The sequence below is a fragment of the Dermochelys coriacea genome, chromosome 1, assembly GCF_009764565.3.
Source record: "Dermochelys coriacea isolate rDerCor1 chromosome 1, rDerCor1.pri.v4, whole genome shotgun sequence".
NCBI lineage: Eukaryota > Metazoa > Chordata > Testudines > Dermochelyidae > Dermochelys > Dermochelys coriacea.
This window is the reverse complement of record NC_050068.2, coordinates 43,945,286-43,964,281: the sequence shown is the minus strand read 5'-3', so window position 1 is coordinate 43,964,281 and position 18,996 is coordinate 43,945,286. Positions and strand designations below refer to the sequence as shown.

Sequence of the window (18,996 nt, the reverse complement as noted above, 5' to 3'; positions counted from 1 at the left end):
CAATCATCTTCACAATACATGCATAGGTTGTTTTCCTATAGAGGTACACCGAGGAGATTACTGCTCAATATCAATTTCTCCCTCCAAGTCTACATCTAACACCAGTTAGAGCACACTCTGGCCGCTTGCAAGAAGTCTGTAAAGAAGCACAATCATCTCCTCAGACTGGGCCAAAGTATCCCCCCCCCAAGCACAACATGCCCCATTGCCGTGAATGGCATTATAGATGCCGCAGAAGTCCAATCAGTTCTGTAGGCAGCCCAATTGGGCATTCAGTCAGCCACAATCATCCTGCACAGGGTGTGACTGAACCTTCTTCTGCCAGGCGCTCTCATGTCAAGGTACAGTTTAATGAGCCAAGGCCGTAGAGAGTAGGCTGGGTCTCAAAAAACAGCAGGCACAGACACCCCACTGACATCCATTTTAATTATAAATTCCAGTTTGTCCCAATTCAAAAAGGCCTGATCTTCAGAATACCCTGGTATACCCAAAATATCATGGCACTCTGCCATGAATCCCATAAAATTATACTGAATATCCCTCCACCAAGGCCTGCAAAACAATGTAGTAGTACCCTTTGCAATTGACAATCATAGGCACCCTTGCAGGCAGGGGAAGGAGAGAAGAGGGGGGGGGGGAGGGAGGGCAAATAATGGGCATGTGTGCCATCAATGGCTCCAGCACAGGTCAGAAAGCCCATGCTTTCAAAGCCTGCTACTGTATGTCAAGGATATTAGTAATCTTATCTACCCATCAGTGAACCACAGTTATTTCTATCACCACAACACCGACTGTTTCCTTGCCAATACCAAAGTCATTAGTCATTGACCTGTAACTGTCTGAGGTAGTCAACTCTCAGATGGCAAAAGCTTCTGAACTGACCTGCATGTCCTAGCACCAAGTGGCTGGGAAAAGCTCATTGAAGTTCCAAGAAGGTGCCTTTCCTCATGTGGAAATTCTGGGTCCATTGTTGTTCTTAGTCCAAAGCTACCAGTCTGAATAGGGCAGAGATCCACAAAATGTGGGGCATGGAGGAACGTTCAGGGGGCACAGTGGGGCCTGGGCCAGCCCCCACAAGGGGCGGGGAGTGCCACCCTGCCTCCAGCTGGGACCCCACTCCCGGCCCCGTTCCAACCTAGGGCCCTGCCACTGGCCCCACCTCCAGGGGGCTGCAACCCGCAGCCCTAGCCTCAGCCCCCTTGCCCCTGTCCATGTCTCCCCAGACCCACCTGGAGCCACAGTCCTACGCCCAGCTCCAGAGGGAGGGGCGTCACCCTAAAAAGTTTTGGGACCACTGGAAGAAGGAAATGGCACAGCTCTAAAAGCCTGCAATACTTGCTCCATTGTGTCTGCAAGCCACTTGCATGATCTCCTGAGGAAATTATGTTGCCACCTTCTCAGCATGACAAGCTGCTTCTTAGTGGTCCTCTACCATATCTCATAACCTTTACTCAGTTTCTCAGTCCAAAACGTCAGTGGTATTAATATCAGCATTTCATAAACATCATTATTTAGAATGGTATCCATGGCTTCCAACCAGAATGCAGACCACAAACTTTAAAAAATTGCCAGGCAAATACCACGTCCACCCATGTGCCCAGAATGAACAAAAAAGTTTCCCCTAAATATAACACAGAAGTCTGGAAGGAGCAGCTTGGAACAGTGCAATGTTTCAAATCCAAGGGCTATAGTCCCAGGAAGCAAGCACCTCCACTCAGTACTGGGACAGTGTGCATTCAGTAACTCCAGAATTGCTTGAGTTACCCTTTGTAATGTGTCTGCGCTTACTCAAACTAGAGGTACTCCACTCAAGCTAGTCGAGTATACAAACTCAAGCTAACAATGCCATGAAGTCAATCTCTATATCCCATTAATAAAAATCCAATCCATCCAGTCTCCTGTACTTGCTTTCTTTGTCAGAAATCATTAGGGGTGAGGCAGCTTGTTTAAATAGCTGAAAATGAAAATGTGGCACAAACACATGAAATGATTTTGAAATGTATATGGCCCAAGAGCTATGAGTATTGTATGTGCTCACAGCTGAGCCAGGCAAGAGACACATGACAATGCTGTCAAAGAATGACTTGTAACTTCTAGATACAAGGAAGAACAAGTCGATGACGACAATTGCAAGGTAGAAAACTAAATACTGTAAAGAATATAGAAAAATTTTACTTTACACAACTAAGTTTAGCAGTCCCTTAAATTATAAATTACAATTGTCTGAAATATTTTACTACTGAAGCCACAAGTAACAGAAAAATACTAGATAAGATTAGAGAAAAACTATTTTTCAGTTTCTTTACGTTGTGCATTTAATATCACTTCCACTGTTTTCCATGCATACTCCCAAGGAGTTCCCCATTTATTTGGGTCCTTTCAGTAGGCAAGCAGAGGAGAGAAAACATTTTAAAAAACAAGAAAATGCAATTGTAAAACAAGAACTGATAGAAGACTCAGCTGAAAATATTATTTTTACTTTTTTTTTTAAAAAAGCATACATCCACAGACAAAACATATTACAAATGATTGTTTGGTTGCCCTAATTATCTCAACTCTGCCCTATAATGATATCATGAAGGGGGAAAAATATGCAGCAATCTAATATGCAATCTTTAAAAACCAGTTTGAGACCACAAGATTGATATACATAAATCACGATTGCAGATTTAGTTCTGCCAATTTGTGTGTAAATACCACCTGAGCTGGGATCACTCGGGGAAAACAACCAAAAAAAAGTCTGATTCAGGATACTATATTTCTTAAAGGATCCATTTTTTAAAAAGTAACTGCAACTTACTCAGGTTTACTTCTACATTCTGAGAAAACTCATTCTATATTCAAAGAGTAGGTTGCTGCAATTTTGGGGAGCAAACTATTTTTCCCCACACAAAGTGACTGAACCTCTACTTTGAGTGCAAAATTCAACTGAACCTTTACAATAGAGCTCAGAGTACGCCTCTGTAATATTAATTACATTTTCAGTTGATAATCTCTCTTTAAAGGCAATAAACTGAAAGTAAACATTTTTGAAATATTTACACTCATTCTTTATACAAAAAAATAAAAAGAAGCAAAATATAAAGCACATGTTGTATGCACTTTCTCTATACATTTCAGTCACTGCCAAATACTGTGATGTCAAAGTGTCTATCTGGATGTGGACAGAGAGGAAAAATTACTTTACTTTGACAAATCCAGATTTGATACATGGGGTTGTGTGTCATTTATGCATTCCAGGAAAAAACAGGAACTTATAATACCTAAAGGAAAAATAAAAGTTTTGCAACATTATAAAAAGTAACCAGTAAGGTGGAACAAAAACAAAACAAAACAAAACAGAAGCAGCCCTCAAGTCAGATACACAACTTGATCTGTAACACAGATTACAAAAAGTTGGCTTTACTACACTGGTTGCTTTTTCATTACTAATGTAGTTACTGTAGTAGTATAACCCAGACTGTTTTTCAATTTTTGCCTGCTAGTTGATGCATCCACACCAACTAGAAAATATCACCAGTCACAAAAAGATAGCCACCGCTCATTTGCATAATCTACTCCGGGGGGAATTCACTGCCAAAAAATTTAAAGTTCTGAAACAAAAAAATTAAAAATTTTGCACACTTAAAATTCTGCAAAAAAATGTTATTTGTCAAAACAACATGAGTTTCAATGACTGTTGGTCATTTATTTCAAAATACCTGTCAGCAAGTATGTCTGTAACAATACAAACAAAAAAAGATTCAGGAAATGTTTTTTGACAAATGCATTCCTTACTAGGCATAATAATACAGAACTGAGTAATAATTCATTTAAACTATAATACAGAACCATATTTCCCACACCCTCAGAAGCAGTAAAAAGACTTAGGGGAGTCAGGAGTAACGGAGGAGCTGAGGGAGTGGGAAGTAAATTGCTGGGAAGGAGTCGGGATGTGAACTTGGAAGGTTGTTGGGTATGGGTGGGAAAAGTATGGAAAAGGTTGGGTTGTTGGTTTTGGGTTTTTTGGGGGGGAGGGGGAAGGGAAGAGAAGTGATTGTTAGGGAGCTCCTCCCATGCAGACCCTGGCTGACCCCTAGCCTCTCCCCTTCAGTCAGGCACAGCTGCCCGCCCCTATGTGTTCCTGCACCTTCATGTGTCCTTGCACCCCCTGTCCACATGTCCCTCCACTCCCCCCACCTCATGTGGCCCTGCACCCCCTTCTCCATCCCCATGTGGCTCTGTATCCCCTCCCCCATCCCGATGTGGCTCTTTCACCCCACCCAGCCACTCCCCGGTCCCTGTACCCCCCTGCCAGTGTCTCTGTGCCCCCACCCAGCCACCCCATCCCTATGTAGCTCTGCATCCCCTACCCCATCACCATGTGGCATTGCACTCCCTCCCCCCTATGGCCCTGTGCCTCCACTCTCATTCAGCCCCTGCCCCAGTCTGTCCCCCCCCCCCCACTAGCCCTTATGAGGCTGTCTGACCACCCAGCACCCTAAGCTATTGGTCTCATAGCCAATCTCCTGACCTGACCCGCTGTGAAGAAGGCCGGCTCTTTCTCTTCCCTTGCTGGGGGGGGGGGGGGGAGCTGCTGCTTTGTTCAATTGCCACAGTGCCCTCTGGTGGGCAAAAGGCAGAACTGAAGCAACATTTTGGCAGAAGCTTTTTTCTGCACAAAAACTAAAAATATGCGGGGCTCATTAATTATGCAGCGGGGACAGCAGAGCAGCTCACAGCAGGAGTTTGCCTGGGACTGGTAAGTATCCGAGTGTGTGTGTTTGCTTGCTGAGGAAGTATCCGAGCGTGTGTTTGCTGGGAGGGCAGGGAGAGAGCCTGAGTGAGTGTCTGATTGGCTGCTAGCCTGCAGGGGGCGGGCATTAGGGTGTCTGTGTGTTTGCGTCAGGGAAGCCTGGCTGTTTAAAAATAGCCAGAGCCTCGCGAACCAGCTGAGCAGCGGGGACAGCAGAGCAGCTCACAGCAGGAGTTTGCCTGGGAGTTCGCCTGGAGTGAGCCCAGTGAGGCTTACATCTTGCCAACGTCTCTGAGGAAGCTCATAGTAGGTAGGTGATATGGAAGGGGGGGGTTCAGCTGTTGTGACCTGCACTGGATGTGCCATGTTGTCTTTCTTCCACAGGACAGAAGCGACTTTGTCTGTACAAAGTGCAAGCTGGTCTCCATATTGGAAGAGAAGATTGAAGGTCTGGAGCAACAGGTAACGACCCTGCGTTGTATACGAGAGACTGAGGATTTTCTGGACCAAACTCAGGATAGCCTTCTAGGGGCACAAAGCTCTAAAGATATAGAGCAGGTTGCACAGAGGAGCCAAGAGGCCAGTGAAGAAGCTTGGCAACATGTGTCCTCCAGAAGAGGTAAGCGGAATGTCCGGGTTCCAGTAACACAGACACAGGTAACTAACCGCTTTCATGTTCTCTCCACAGGTACCAATGCGGAGAGTGGACCAGATGATATGTCTGGGGGGAGAAAGCAGAAGGAGACTCCGCTGGTTGGGAGGCATGAGATGCGATGTCCTGAGGTTGGGGGTTCCACGACCACCACTCCCAAGAGGAGAAGGCGGGTGGTGGTGGTCGGGGACTCTCTCCTCCGGGGGACTGAGTCATCTATCTGCCGCCCTGACCGGGAAAACCGAGAAGTCTGCTGCTTGCCAGGGGCTAAGATTCGTGATGTGACGGAGAGACTGCCGAGACTCATCAAGCCCTCGGATCGCTACCCCTTCCTGCTTCTCCACGTGGGCACCAATGATACTGCCAAGAATGACCTTGAGCGGATCACTGCGGACTACGTGGCTCTGGGAAGAAGGATAAAGGAGTTGGAGGCGCAAGTGGTGTTCTCGTCCATCCTCCCCGTGGAAGGAAAAGGCCTGGGTAGGGACCGTCGAATCGTGGAGGTCAACGAATGGCTACGCAGGTGGTGTCGGAGAGAAGGCTTTGGATTCTTTGACCATGGGATGGTGTTCCATGAAGGAGGAGTGCTGGGCAGAGACGGGCTCCATCTTACGAAGAGAGGGAAGAACATCTTTGCCAGCAGGCTGGCTAACCTAGTGAGGAGGGCTTTAAACTAGGTTCACCGGGGGAAGGAGACCAAAGCCCTGAGGTAAGTGGGAAAGCGGGATACCGGGAGGAAGCACAGGCAGGAAGGTCTGTGAGGGGAGGGCTCCTGCCTCATACTGGGAATGAGGGGCGATCAACAGGTTATCTCAAGTGCTTATATACAAATGCACAAAGCCTTGGAAACAAGCAGGGAGAACTGGAGGTCCTGGTGATGTCAAGGAATTATGACGTGATTGGAATAACGGAGACTTGGTGGGATAACTCACATGACTGGAGTACAGTCATGGATGGTTATAAACTGTTCAGGAAGGACAGGCAGGGCAGAAAAGGTGGGGGAGTAGCACTGTATGTAAGGGAGCAGTATGACTGCTCAGAGCTCCGGTACGAAACTGTGGAAAAACCTGAGTGTCTCTGGATTAAGTTTAGAAGTGTGTGCAACAAGAGTGATGTCATGGTGGGAGTCTGCTATAGACCACCGGACCAGGGGATGAGGTGGATGAGGCTTTCTTCCGGCAACTCACGGAAGCTACTAGATCGCATGCCCTGATTCTCATGGGTGACTTTAATTTTCCTGATATCTGCTGGGAGAGCAATACAGCGGTGCATAGACAATCCAGGAAGTTTTTGGAAAGCGTAGGGGACAATTTCCTGGTGCAAGTGCTAGGGGAGCCAACTAGGGGGAGCGCTTTTCTTGACCTGCTGCTCACAAACCGGGTAGAATTAGTGGGGGAAGCAAAAGTGGATGGGAATCTGGGAGGCAGTGACCATGAGTTGGTTGAGTTCAGGATCCTGACGCAGGGAAGAAAGGTAAGCAGCAGGATACGGACCCTGGACTTCAGGAAAGCAGACTTTGACTCCCTCAGGGAACAGATGGCCAGGATCCCCTGGGGGACTAACATGAAAGGGAAGGGAGTCCAGGAGAGCTGGCTGTATTTCAAGGAATCCCTGTTGAGGTTACAGGGACAAACCATCCCGATGAGTCGAAAGAATAGTAAATATGGCAGACGACCAGCTTGGCTTAATGGTGAAATCTTAGCGGATCTTAAACATAAAAAAGAAGCTTACAAGAAGTGGAAGGTTGGACATATGACCAGGGAAGAGTATAAAAATATTGCTCGGGCATGTAGGAAAGATATCAGGAGGGCCAAATCGCACCTGGAGCTGCAGCTAGCAAGAGATGTCAAGAGTAACAAGAAGGGTTTCTTCAGGTATGTTGGCAACAAGAAGAAAGCCAAGGAAAGTGTGGGCCCCTTACTGAATGAGGGAGGCAAGCTAGTGACAGAGGATGTGGAAAAAGCTAATGTACTCAATGCTTTTTTTGCCTCTGTTTTCACTAACAAGGTCAGCTCCCAGACTGCTGTGCTGGGCATCACAAAATGGGGAAGAGATGGCCAGCCCTCTGTAGAGATAGAGGTGGTTAGGGACTATTTAGAAAAGCTGGACGTGCACAAGTCCATGGGGCCGGACGAATTGCATCCGAGAGTGCTGAGGGAATTGGCGGCTGTGATTGCAGAGCCCTTGGCCATTATCTTTGAAAACTCGTGGCGAACGGGGGAAGTCCCGGATGACTGGAAAAAGGCTAATGTAGTGCCCATCTTTAAAAAAGGGAAGAAGGAGGATCCTGGGAACTACAGGCCAGTCAGCCTCACCTCAGTCCCTGGAAAAATCATGGAGCAGGTCCTCAAAGAATCAATCCTGAAGCACTTAGAGGAGAGGAAAGTGATCAGGAACAGTCAGCATGGATTCACCAAGGGAAGGTCATGCCTGACTAATCTAATCGCCTTTTATGATGAGATTACTGGTTCTGTGGATGAAGGGAAAGCAGTGGATGTATTGTTTCTTGACTTTAGCAAAGCTTTTGACACGGTCTCCCACAGCATTCTTGTCAGCAAGTTAAGGAAGTATGGGCTGGATGAATGCACTATAAGGTGGGTAGAAAGCTGGCTAGATTGTCGGGCTCAACGGGTAGTGATCAATGGCTCCATGTCTAGTTGGCAGCCGGTGTCAAGTGGAGTGCCCCAGGGGTCGGTCCTGGGGCCCGTTTTGTTCAATATCTTCATAAATGATCTGGAGGATGGTGTGGATTGCACTCTCAGCAAGTTTGCGGATGATACTAAACTGGGAGGAGTGGTAGATACGCTGGAGGGGAGGGATAGGATACAGAAGGACCTAGACAAATTGGAGGATTGGGCCAAAAGAAATCTAATGAGGTTCAATAAGGATAAATGCAGGGTCCTGCACTTAGGATGGAAGAATCCAATGCACCGCTACAGACTAGGGACCGAATGGCTCGGCAGCAGTTCTGCGGAAAAGGACCTAGGGGTGACAGTGGACGAGAAGCTGGATATGAGTCAGCAGTGTGCCCTTGTTGCCAAGAAGGCCAATGGCATTTTGGGATGTATAAGTAGGGGCATAGCGAGCAGATCGAGGGACGTGATCGTTCCCCTCTATTCGACACTGGTGAGGCCTCATCTGGAGTACTGTGTCCAGTTTTGGGCCCCACACTACAAGAAGGATGTGGATAAATTGGAAAGAGTACAGCGAAGGGCAACAAAAATTATTAGGGGTCTAGAGCACATGACTTATGAGGAGAGGCTGAGGGAGCTGGGATTGTTTAGTCTGCAGAAGAGAAGAATGAGGGGGGATTGATAGCTGCTTTCAACTACCTGAAAGGGGGTTTCAAAGAGGATGGCTCTAGACTGTTCTCAATGGTAGCAGATGACAGAACGAGGAGTAATGGTCTCAAGTTGCAATGGGGGAGGTTTAGATTGGATATTAGGAAAAACTTTTTCACTAAGAGGGTGGTGAAACACTGGAATGCGTTACCTAGGGAGGTGGTAGAATCTCCTTCCTTAGAGGTTTTTAAGGTCAGGCTTGACAAAGCCCTGGCTAGGATGATTTAACTGGGACTTGGTCCTGCTTTGAGCAGGGGGTTGGACTAGATGACCTTCTGGGGTCCCTTCCAACCCTGATATTCTATGATTCTATGATTCTATGCACACACACACACAGTGACACAGAATTCCCGCAAGAGCAATAATCTAAGAAAATGTGTGTTCTAAAAAACTGAAAGAAGGTCTCTTGAAATGTGTGCAAGGAACCTGGACTCATGTAGACAAGCTATAAAAGCCAGTCTGCACTAGCAAAATGACTTGTATCCTGACGAGACAGAAGTGATGGGGGGTGGGGAGGGAGAACCAAGAAAAATGTCCTGTCCATCCAAATGCCCATTCTTCCAAGGCACAATCACCTCGGGTAGATCCAAGCAGTATTCAGATCCTCCAGAAAATTCTGCTGCTCTACTCAAAAGAGGTCAAATCTTGTCTCTGTTCCCAAAGGATTAAAGAATGACCACTCTAGATTGAGGACACCCTGAAAAAAGAACTCTGATCTGGTCTGAGTCCCTGCCATGGCCTCCTTCATGAATAACACCATTAGCCTGTGGCTCATTCTCACTGACACTTTGGTGTAAATGCCACAAAGGGGATGCACCCTTTTAAAGAACCCCTTCAGCCAGAAATTTAAGATGCGTTTTGGAATGGGCAAAATACCTGTTTGGCAGTAGGCACTTTAGTGGGGCAAGCTATTAAGGAGGAGGAACCTCAAATTCTGTTCTCAGAACTCACCATTACAGAAGTTATAGCCAAGACCAATGGGGGGGGGGGTGTCATAAATATAAAGGGAAGGGTAACCACCTTTCTGTATAGAGAACTATAAAATCCCTCCTGGCCAGAGGCAAAACCCTTTCACCTGTAAAGGGTTACGACCAATGAGGGGACAAGAGACTTTCAAATCTGGAGGGGGGAACAAAGGGTTCTGTCTGTGTGATGCTTTTGCCAGGAACAGATCAGGAATGCAGCCTTACAACTCCTGTAAACTTAGTAAGTAATCTAGCTAGAAAATGCGTTCGATTTTCTTTTGTTTAATGGCTGGTAAAATAAGCTGTGCTGGAGAGAACGTATATTCCTGTTTTTGTGTCTTTTTGTAACTTAAGGTTTTGTCTAGAGGGATTCTCTATGTTTTGAATCTGATTACCCTGAATACCCCAGGTATTTACCATCCTGATTTTACAGAGGTGATTCTTTTACCTTTTCTTTAATTAAAATTCTTCTTTTAAGAACCTGATTGCTTTTTCATTGTTCTTAAGATCCAAGGGTTTGGGTCGGTGTTCACCTGTACCAATTGGTGAGGATTATCATCAAGCCTTCCCCAGGAAAGGGGGAGTAGGGCTTGGGGGGGGATATTTTGGGGGAAAGACGTCACCAAGTGGTCTCTTTCCCTGTTCTTTGTTTAAAACGCTTGGTGATGGCAGCATACTGTTCAAGGACAAGGCAAAGTTTGGACCTTGGGGAAGTTTTTAACCTAAGCTAGTAAGAATAAGCTTGGGGGGGTCTTTCATGCAGGTCCCCACATCTGTACCCTATAGTTCGAGTGGGGAAGGAACCCTGACAGGGGGAAAAGAACACTAACAGTTATTAAGGTTATTAATAGGAAAGAACTGTAGACCACAACCTCCAAAGTTGGCAAACAGACAATAACTGAGGGACAGTCAGAGGTTGGGTTTTTCATACCCTCTCCATTCCAGAACACTGGATCAGAAACCTTATCTACCCCGAGTTTTTTCCTAGTCTCCCACTGTTGCTATAGCTCCATCAGGATTAGCAGAGGTGGAAGAACTACTGTAGATCAATTACTGGCATTTTTACTGTTATGAACTGGTCTAGATGACAGTGACCTATTACAATCGTGGGAGGTTACGAAAAAGTACAATGTAGACTCAACCTAAGGGATATTATGCATGAATGTCTACCAACAGTTTTTCTATACTAAATGATTCTACAGTTCACTGTAGGAGTCTTGTATCTAACATGAAGATCTGAAGAAGGTAATGTTATGAAGGAAAACTTTCAGCTACTATCCAGTTAGATGGAAGTTCATTTTATATGGATACATAGAGAAAACAACTATATTAAGTGCAAATGTTATTCTTTGGGCATCCTTTAAGAATTTTGTTGCATACTTGCACTGTGGAGAAATGCACATAAGTCATTCTAAAACTCTGTTCATGAGGTATTAATAGAAGTTATGAGAGTTGGCACAGCATGAATTACTTTTTTTTTTTAAAATCAACAGTGATGTCTGCAGAGTATGAACTCAGAACAGATGTCAATGATACTTTCTGTATCTGTACATACGCTCTCTCCCAATTACCAGCATTTGTTTCAGACGTCACATCATATTTAACAAGTTAAAAAAAAATCTCCAAATATCTGTAGAATCAGTATTAATCTACAAACTATAAAGAAACTATTTGTATGCTGCCCAACTTCAAGACAAAATGTGAAGCTAATGCTTAGCCAATTTCATACAAAGTCCATTCTGAAGCATCAGCATTCTGTTTAAGTTCTTTCAGGTAGTTCTACATACAACTAAGATCCTACTAAACACAAAAAACTCCACAGGCTTGTAAAGGAAGTTGTTCTACATATGACTATCAGTACTCACAAAAAAGCCACTAAATTTTTAAAACAATTACTTTGGCAATATGTAAATTACATATCTTGTATTTTAGGCTTAATAATTCACGTGTGTCATTGTACTAAAACTTAAATGAATTTGACCTAAAATAGTTACTTAGTAAGCAATCCTTAATATCTTGCCACCTAAAAATATATTTAAAACATCAAAGATTGTTACTTTTTCAAGTTATGCCTAGTCAAATAAGTCCAATAAAGATCATCATAAATATGTAGAAAGAAAAGTGTTTTCAATGTGTGTGGCCTAGAAGTGCTGCTGGACTTAACATAGCTATTCTTAACCGCATATCAACATTCAAACATTAAGTTTAGGTTAAAGCCAGTCTGATTTGTGAAATGGGTAAAATTAAGTATGGTGTCAATTTAAGGGTTTACTGACAAGCATTGGGATTTATTGTTTGGTAGGATTTCAAACAAGAGCACATTCAGTTAACACTCATCTATTTAAAAATAGTTAGCACTTTTATATAACTTTAATCAATAGTTTGAAGAAATCTCATTTGCAAAATTATCCAGTTTCCTCTGCAAGAATGTCACATATCACAGCTGTTATAACAGCAAATGACTTAAGAGCCATTCCACAGACTTCCATTTTGATCCTTAACTTACTGTCTTTGGCTGAAATTTCTCATCTTTAGTCTCTTTCACTGATGTTTTCTGGGTCTGTTTGTTTGTTTTGGGGGTTTGTTTCTTTGTTTGGGGAGAATAAAGGAGACAGTTGACACTAGCAACAACAAAAGACTGTTGTGTTCTGAGAAATCAAATCCATTTTTCTGTTAAAAATAAACTACTGTGCTACCAGTATCAATAATCACACTATGGGTTGGTTTCCAAATTATAAAATTTGGCAGTTTCTAATGAAGATGTGAAAAAAAATTCTGTGCACAAATTAAAAAAAAGATAAGCAAGTGGATGTGATGCAGTTTCAGACAATATTTTCATTACTGCTTCCAAGCATCAACTCAGTTTTCTAGGGATAAGTAGTGAAAGGATGGCTACAACACTGAACTAAGTGTGTCTACACAGTGGGGTAATACACACTACAAGAGTGTGATTTCTAAAGCCCACTAACATATTGTACATTAACTGATCCAAGACCCAGCTGATGCACACTAAATATTTCCTAGCATGCTTTGACATACTACATTAAAAGGCAGTGGGGAACTTTTAGTGTACATCAGCAGGGTCTACTAGACCAGTTAATGTGCAACATGGTGTGATTTCTCAAATGCAGTCCCATTGCCACTCTGTGTAGATAAGCCCCAAGACTCACGGTCCTGCTTTGAGCAGGAGGTTGGATTAAATGACCTCCTGAGGTCTCTTCCAACCCTAATCTTCTATGATATCTGGGTTTAATTCCTAGTACTGTCACAGGCTTCCTGTGTGATTATGGGTGCACTCTCTTATGTCTCAGTTCCCTGTCTGTAAAATGGGGGTAACAATATTCCACTTCTACTACTTTTTGTTCCCCTAACCAATTTAGATGGTAAATTCTTTGGGGGCAGGGACTGCCTCTTGCTCTGTGCTTGTCTAGTTCCTCACACAATGGGGCCCTCCAAGCACCACCACAATACATATAAAGATAAACAAAAGCAATTGTCTGGAAAACGCACATTCATATACTGATCTCTCTAAACAGAGAGAATGTATCCAGATCTCTAAACTTAAGAGTACTACTATATGTCAGATATATCAATTAAAACAATGAGCCCCAGCTTTCCTACTTCTCGTGAAGGATGTCCTGCTGGCATCAAGAGGATCAACAGAGCTCAACATCATTGTAGCAAAGCATGCCGAACACCCAAACTATAATATATTACTGGCATAAGTGGTGCAACTCACCACTTACAATAGCTGTAAACTGGCTGCACAGGATATGGAACTATGTTCACTCTGTCCATACTAGTGGTGCTACCATTTTCAAAAACTTGATGGGCACTATATTGTGAAATACGGATTAATGTAGCCTGTTAAAAAACAAACAAAAATGAAGTACTATGCAACCTGTTTTAGCATACAGAATGGTGGTACATAGACACCATGCAGAGACACTACTGCAAGAGCAGAGTACTAGCCAGCAGAACTGCAAAAACACTTCTTACCCACCCCTTCCCACAAGCAGGAGAGAGAGATTTGGGAAAGCATACTGTAGGAGGATTCAGAACTAACACAGAGATCTGACTGCATGCACTACACAACTTTTTTTTAAATCCCTACCAATAGCTCAAGGAATCAGGGCACTCACTATCCTACATCCATTAACTTAAATTAGAGCAAGATCAGGCTCTCAGAGCAGAAGCCCTAAACTTAAAAGAGAAGATTTTCAAAGCACAGGCAACAGTTAGGTACCTAACTCTCACTAAAAGAAAAGGAGGACTTGTGGCACTTCAGCGACTAACAATTTATTTGAGCATAAGCTTTCGTGAGCTACAGCTCACTTCATCGGATGATGTAGCTCACTAACAAATTTATTTGAGCATAAGCTTTCGTGAGTTACAGCATCCGATGAAGTGAGCTGTAGCTCACGAAAGCTTATGCTCAAATAAATTTGTTAGTCTCTAAGGTGCCACAAGTACTCCTTTTCTTTTTGCGAATACAGACTAACACGGCTGCTACTCTGTAACTCTCACTGACTGTCAATGGGAATTAGGTGCCTAACTACCATTAGTTCCTTTTAAAGTCTCCTCAGAAGAGTCTATTACACTTACACTGCCCTCCTAAACACAGCATGAGTGCCATCCAGAAGTGTATTAAGCAACATGACTAGCATCTGTCGCATGTAGTTCTTCCTTCTTTCTCCCTGCAATGGAAAATTGTGTGAGGATTACGTATTATTTAATATATTAAACACTATGCTTACATGTATCATGTGTTTATATTAATAAAGGCAAGGCTGAACAAGAGTGCTTTGCGCTTGGAGCAGAAGGTGGTGAAGTTTGTAGTTTGTCTCAGATGCTGAATGATTTCATTCTACAGTTCTGGAACCACCCTCCAAGAAAGCCACATGTCCTGCACAGAAAAGTCTATCCTTGGGGTGGATAATCCTATTGCGCGGGAGAAGCAGGGCTGTTGACAGCAGTTGTTATCCATAGTATCTTATGCATGTGCTTCACAGCTTGCAGGATCACAAAATTGTTTAAAAAAAAAAAAAATCAGAGGAATCACAATGCAATAATATTTGGAAGCCAACCTTATGCAACACATATGAACAAGAAAAATGTAATCAAAAGGCCATTTTATTAAATCAACTAATAATTTTTCAGTGCAGAACTGAAATACTTGCACAGCATTTCTACCCAGGAATCTTATGCTATGTCCAACATTGTTGAAGTTAAGTATTAGCCCCATTTCACAGATGGAGAAACTGATGCACAGAAAGTATGTCTATACTACAATGGGATCAAGCTGCTCAATGCAGTAGACAAACTTGCACTAATGGGGCTTGAGATACCATGCTAAAAATAGCAGCATGGATGTTCCCGCTCCAGTGGCAGCTTGGGCTCTGAAGCCCATCTGACTCCAGGGGTCTACACTCAGGTATCTAATCTAAGGGCAAGTCTACACTACAGCACTACATTGGCCCAGCTGCACGGATGCAACTGCTCAGCTGCAGCACATCTGGTGAAGACTAGCTATGCCAACAGGACAGCGCTCTCCCGTCAGCATAATTACTCCATCGCCGCAGAGGCAGAAGCTATGTCGGTAGGAGAGCATCGCCCACGTACATAGCGACGGTGTGGACAGCGCTTCAGTCGATGTAACTTGCATCGCTTGGGGGGCAGGATATCACTTTCACACCTATGAGTGACATAAATTATATTGACTTACGCTGCAGAATAGACCAGCCCCAAGTCTCAGTTGGAGGCAGCCCCAACATCCACACTGCTATTTTTAGAAATAAATATTCAACTTTTTTTTTAAAATCACAACTTCTGTGAAAGTTTTTAAACTACTTTTGTTACAAGTAACACCTACTACCACTACTATATGTGAAAAATGAGAGGAAAAAAATATTCCTCTATTTTTTCAGTTTATTTTGTGCATTTGATACACTGGGTATATTGAGCTCACAGCTCTCCTGCATGGTCAATATGTCTCCCAGATTTTTGAATAGATCTTTCACACAGCAAGGCACAAAGAGAAAAGTATTTTTAAAAGGGAAATGCAACTGCAAAACCACAAAAGCTGACGGAAGGAATATTCAAACCATTTTTAAACTGCCTAGAATTCAAGACATCCGTGTGCCTTTATGGGACAAATTAGATTCCTGTTAAGTATTACCACTAACTTCAAAAAGGGACCTAAGTAAATAAGCCAAAGACATATTATAAGCTGGTAGCAAAGAGAGAGAAATCAGAAGCCAAACGAGCCTTTTGTACTCTCACCACTAACCACACTTCCTCCCACACAAAAAAGAAACAGGATTTCTCAAAACCAGCTGCTCCGATGAAGCCACAGGTCGCTTTTGAGAAGTCTGGAGGGGCAGTTTGCGGGCATCTCAAATGGATTCACGAGCCCTGGCCGCAGTGAGAGGCACGGGGCTGCGGGCTTGCAGCTGGGGAGGCGTCCAGCGCGCGGGAGTGGCCGGGATGGGGGTTTACGCTATTATCTACTCCCCCCCCCCCCACAAACACACACACCCACCAGTCCTTGCGGGGGCCGCCGGCCCGGGTCTCCGCAGGGCGGGCTCACAGGGACTCCGGAACCGCGGGGCGGAGGCGAAGCGTTGGGCCGGAGTCCCCCTTTCCCCCAGCCGGAGCCCGGGATCCAGCTCCGCTCTCCCCCGCAGCGGCATCGGGGGGGAGGGAGAAGGGGGGGAGCGCCCCGCACAGCCCCACCCGCTCCGGGAGGGAGGGGCGCGGGTCCGGCCGGAGGCCGGCAGGGGGATTATCTCCCCGGGCTGGCGGGGCGGGGCGGGGCGGGGCGGGAGCGAACCCGACACCCCTTGCGGAGTCTCCCTCGGCGGCAGCTGGTCGCTCACGGGGGGGCGGGGGGAGGCGCTCAGGACAACCCCCAGTACCCGCCGCGAAGGATGCGCGTCCTGGGTCGCCGTGCCCCCGGCCGGGGCGCGCGCCACCCGCACTCACCTCGCGCCGGGCCCTCACCCGCCTCCGTAGGCAACCGCCGTGCGAAGGACTTCTCTTGTCTTGCCCCGTGCCCGAGACCCCCACCACTGGCGGCCCGCCCCAAGACACGCCCACTCACCCCCAAGCCGAGGGGGCGGGGCAGGGTCCACCAATGGGACTCAGAACTTTCGCGCACACAAAATGATTGGCGTGCGCCGTGACCAATGGGGAAGCCGGAGACTGCGGAGGGGGGGAGAGAGACTGCCTGTCACTCAACTGGCCCCCTCGGAGAGCCCTGAGTGACCTGCCTAGGGAGTGGACCCTGCGGGAACGCGGAGGAGGACTCCTGGTGCACAGAGACGGGCGCCCCCTGCGGGATCCCAGCGCAATCTGTTCTTCTCCCCACCTGCCCCACACACGCGGTTAGCAGGCCCCCTTCCCCCCCGCACAGTTACCAGCCCCCCAGTGGCCAGAGTCACCCCCACACACAGTTACCAGCTCCCCCAGTCGCCAGAGCTGTTCCCCCCCACACACATAAAGTTACCAGTCCCCAGCCCCAGGTTGCCAGGACCATTCCCCCCCCCACACACACACACACTGAGTTACCAGCCCTTCTCACCCCCCCTCACCCATTATTGGGGCTGCCTCCACAGTTACCAGTTCCCCCGCCACACACACAGCAACAAGAGCCACCCCCACTTTCCCCCACATGCAGAATTTCAAGGGCCCCCCCAGTTACCAGGGCCCCTACCTCCTCCACAAACACACAACACACCACTACCAGGGGCACCTGCCCTCCCCTCCATACGCACAGTGACCAGGGGCCCTTTCTGCTGAAACCCCTGTTTAAATACTACCATCACAGTCACTTGGAGTCTGCCACAGGCCCCGTCAATATCTCCGCCACAATCCCTTCTAGGGATCCCCAATCCCTCCCTTTACCAGGGCCCCCCACAGCCTCCTCCTCTCCATTTCCAGGGTTTTCCCCACAGACCCAGTTAGGGTGACCAGATAGCAAGCGTGAAAAATCGTGACAGAGGTAATAGGAGCCTGTATAAGAAAAAGCCCCAAATATCTGGACGGTCCCTATAAAATCGGGACTTCTGGTCACCCTAGACCCAGTCCTGGAATCTCTCATCCCATCCCAGTTACTAAAACCTCCCAGTTACCAGGGTTCCACATGCAGATACTCCCCCACCTCAATTCCGGGGCCAATGAGACTGGGAGGGCTCCTTGTTGAACAGTTGCAGGGAGTCCATAGGACTTTGTGGCCCTGGCCCTGCCAGCAGGATGCATTGTGAGAGCTGCAGCTGCTGACACAGTATGAACAATATTTCCTTCTTTGCTGGGGTTTTGTCCTTTGTTGTTGGTCCTGAAACTGGGTTTTTTGTTTCCCAGTGCAAAGCCCTTTATAAAACATTAAGTCAGACTCTATCATGTGAGTAAGATTTTGGAGAGGGGGAAAAACAACTGCCAAATGAACTTTAATGTCTCAGGGCACTTTATTAAATAATCACCGCTGAAAATAGAGGATTAATGAAAGACATCTTAAATCAAAGGACTCAACCTTTTCAGGCAACTGCAAGTTTACTCAGCTGAAACCTCAGCTGTACTATCCAGAGCAGTGGTTCTCAAACTTTTTTCATGGACCACTTGAAAATTGCTGAGGGTCTCGGCGGACCACTTTCCAAATGTTGTTTGTACTGTTAGCTAACTATTGTAAAGTGCTTTGGATAAAAGTGCTATATTAAAAAAATAATTAACAGTTGTTTGTTCTACAAATAAAAGCACACAACTCATATTTTAATATCAGTAGTCTTACCTTTCTAATGCAATGGATGTGCCCTCTCTCACCAGCCGCAGGAGCCCCTGAGCTGGGTCTGGGATGGAGGGGGGTCTCTCGCTGGCAGCCGCAGCTCTGGAACTGGGGAAAGTCGCCTCTTTCTCTGGCCGCCGCAGCCCTGCACATCCCAAATTCCCTCACCCCCTCTTCTCACCCCATTGTGCCCCCCACCTATTTCCCCCACCTCACCCCACTGCCCCCTCCCACCTACACCCTATCCCCCCCAAGGCCACCACCTCACTTTACATGTGCATCTTCTCCAGGGTCAAGGCACCTAATTAGTGGAGCCACACCTGCGCGGCTCCACTAATTAGGTGGGTGGCCCTTCATTCTTTCATGTACGGCCGCCTAGGCACGCACCTTAGTGGGAACTATCTGCAGCCACCTGAATGGAGCTCGTGGACCACAGTTTGAGAAACTCTGATCTAGAGTCCACCAGCTCCCATTTCAGATATACATACTTCGCTCCATAGTGGGAACAGAGTACAAAACAGGTG

The 18,996-nt window shown here is 46.0% G+C and overlaps 1 protein-coding gene across 7 annotated transcripts in view; it reads right to left on the bottom strand.

The window, feature by feature from the left end:
• Positions 1-16,799, bottom strand: part of WASF3 (WASP family member 3) — a 169,850-nt gene extending 153,051 nt beyond the window's left edge. For 2 of the 7 annotated variants that reach the window (XM_043504320.1, XM_043504321.1), the window contains exon 1: positions 16,678-16,746. The gene's annotated coding sequence lies outside the window, so the exon portion shown is untranslated. Of the gene's footprint in view, positions 1-16,234; positions 16,461-16,677 lie in introns of those variants that run through there. The other 5 variants (XM_038420718.2, XM_038420701.2, XM_038420746.2 and 2 more) reach the window with 4 other exon arrangements.
• Positions 16,800-18,996: the final 2,197 nt, after the last annotated feature.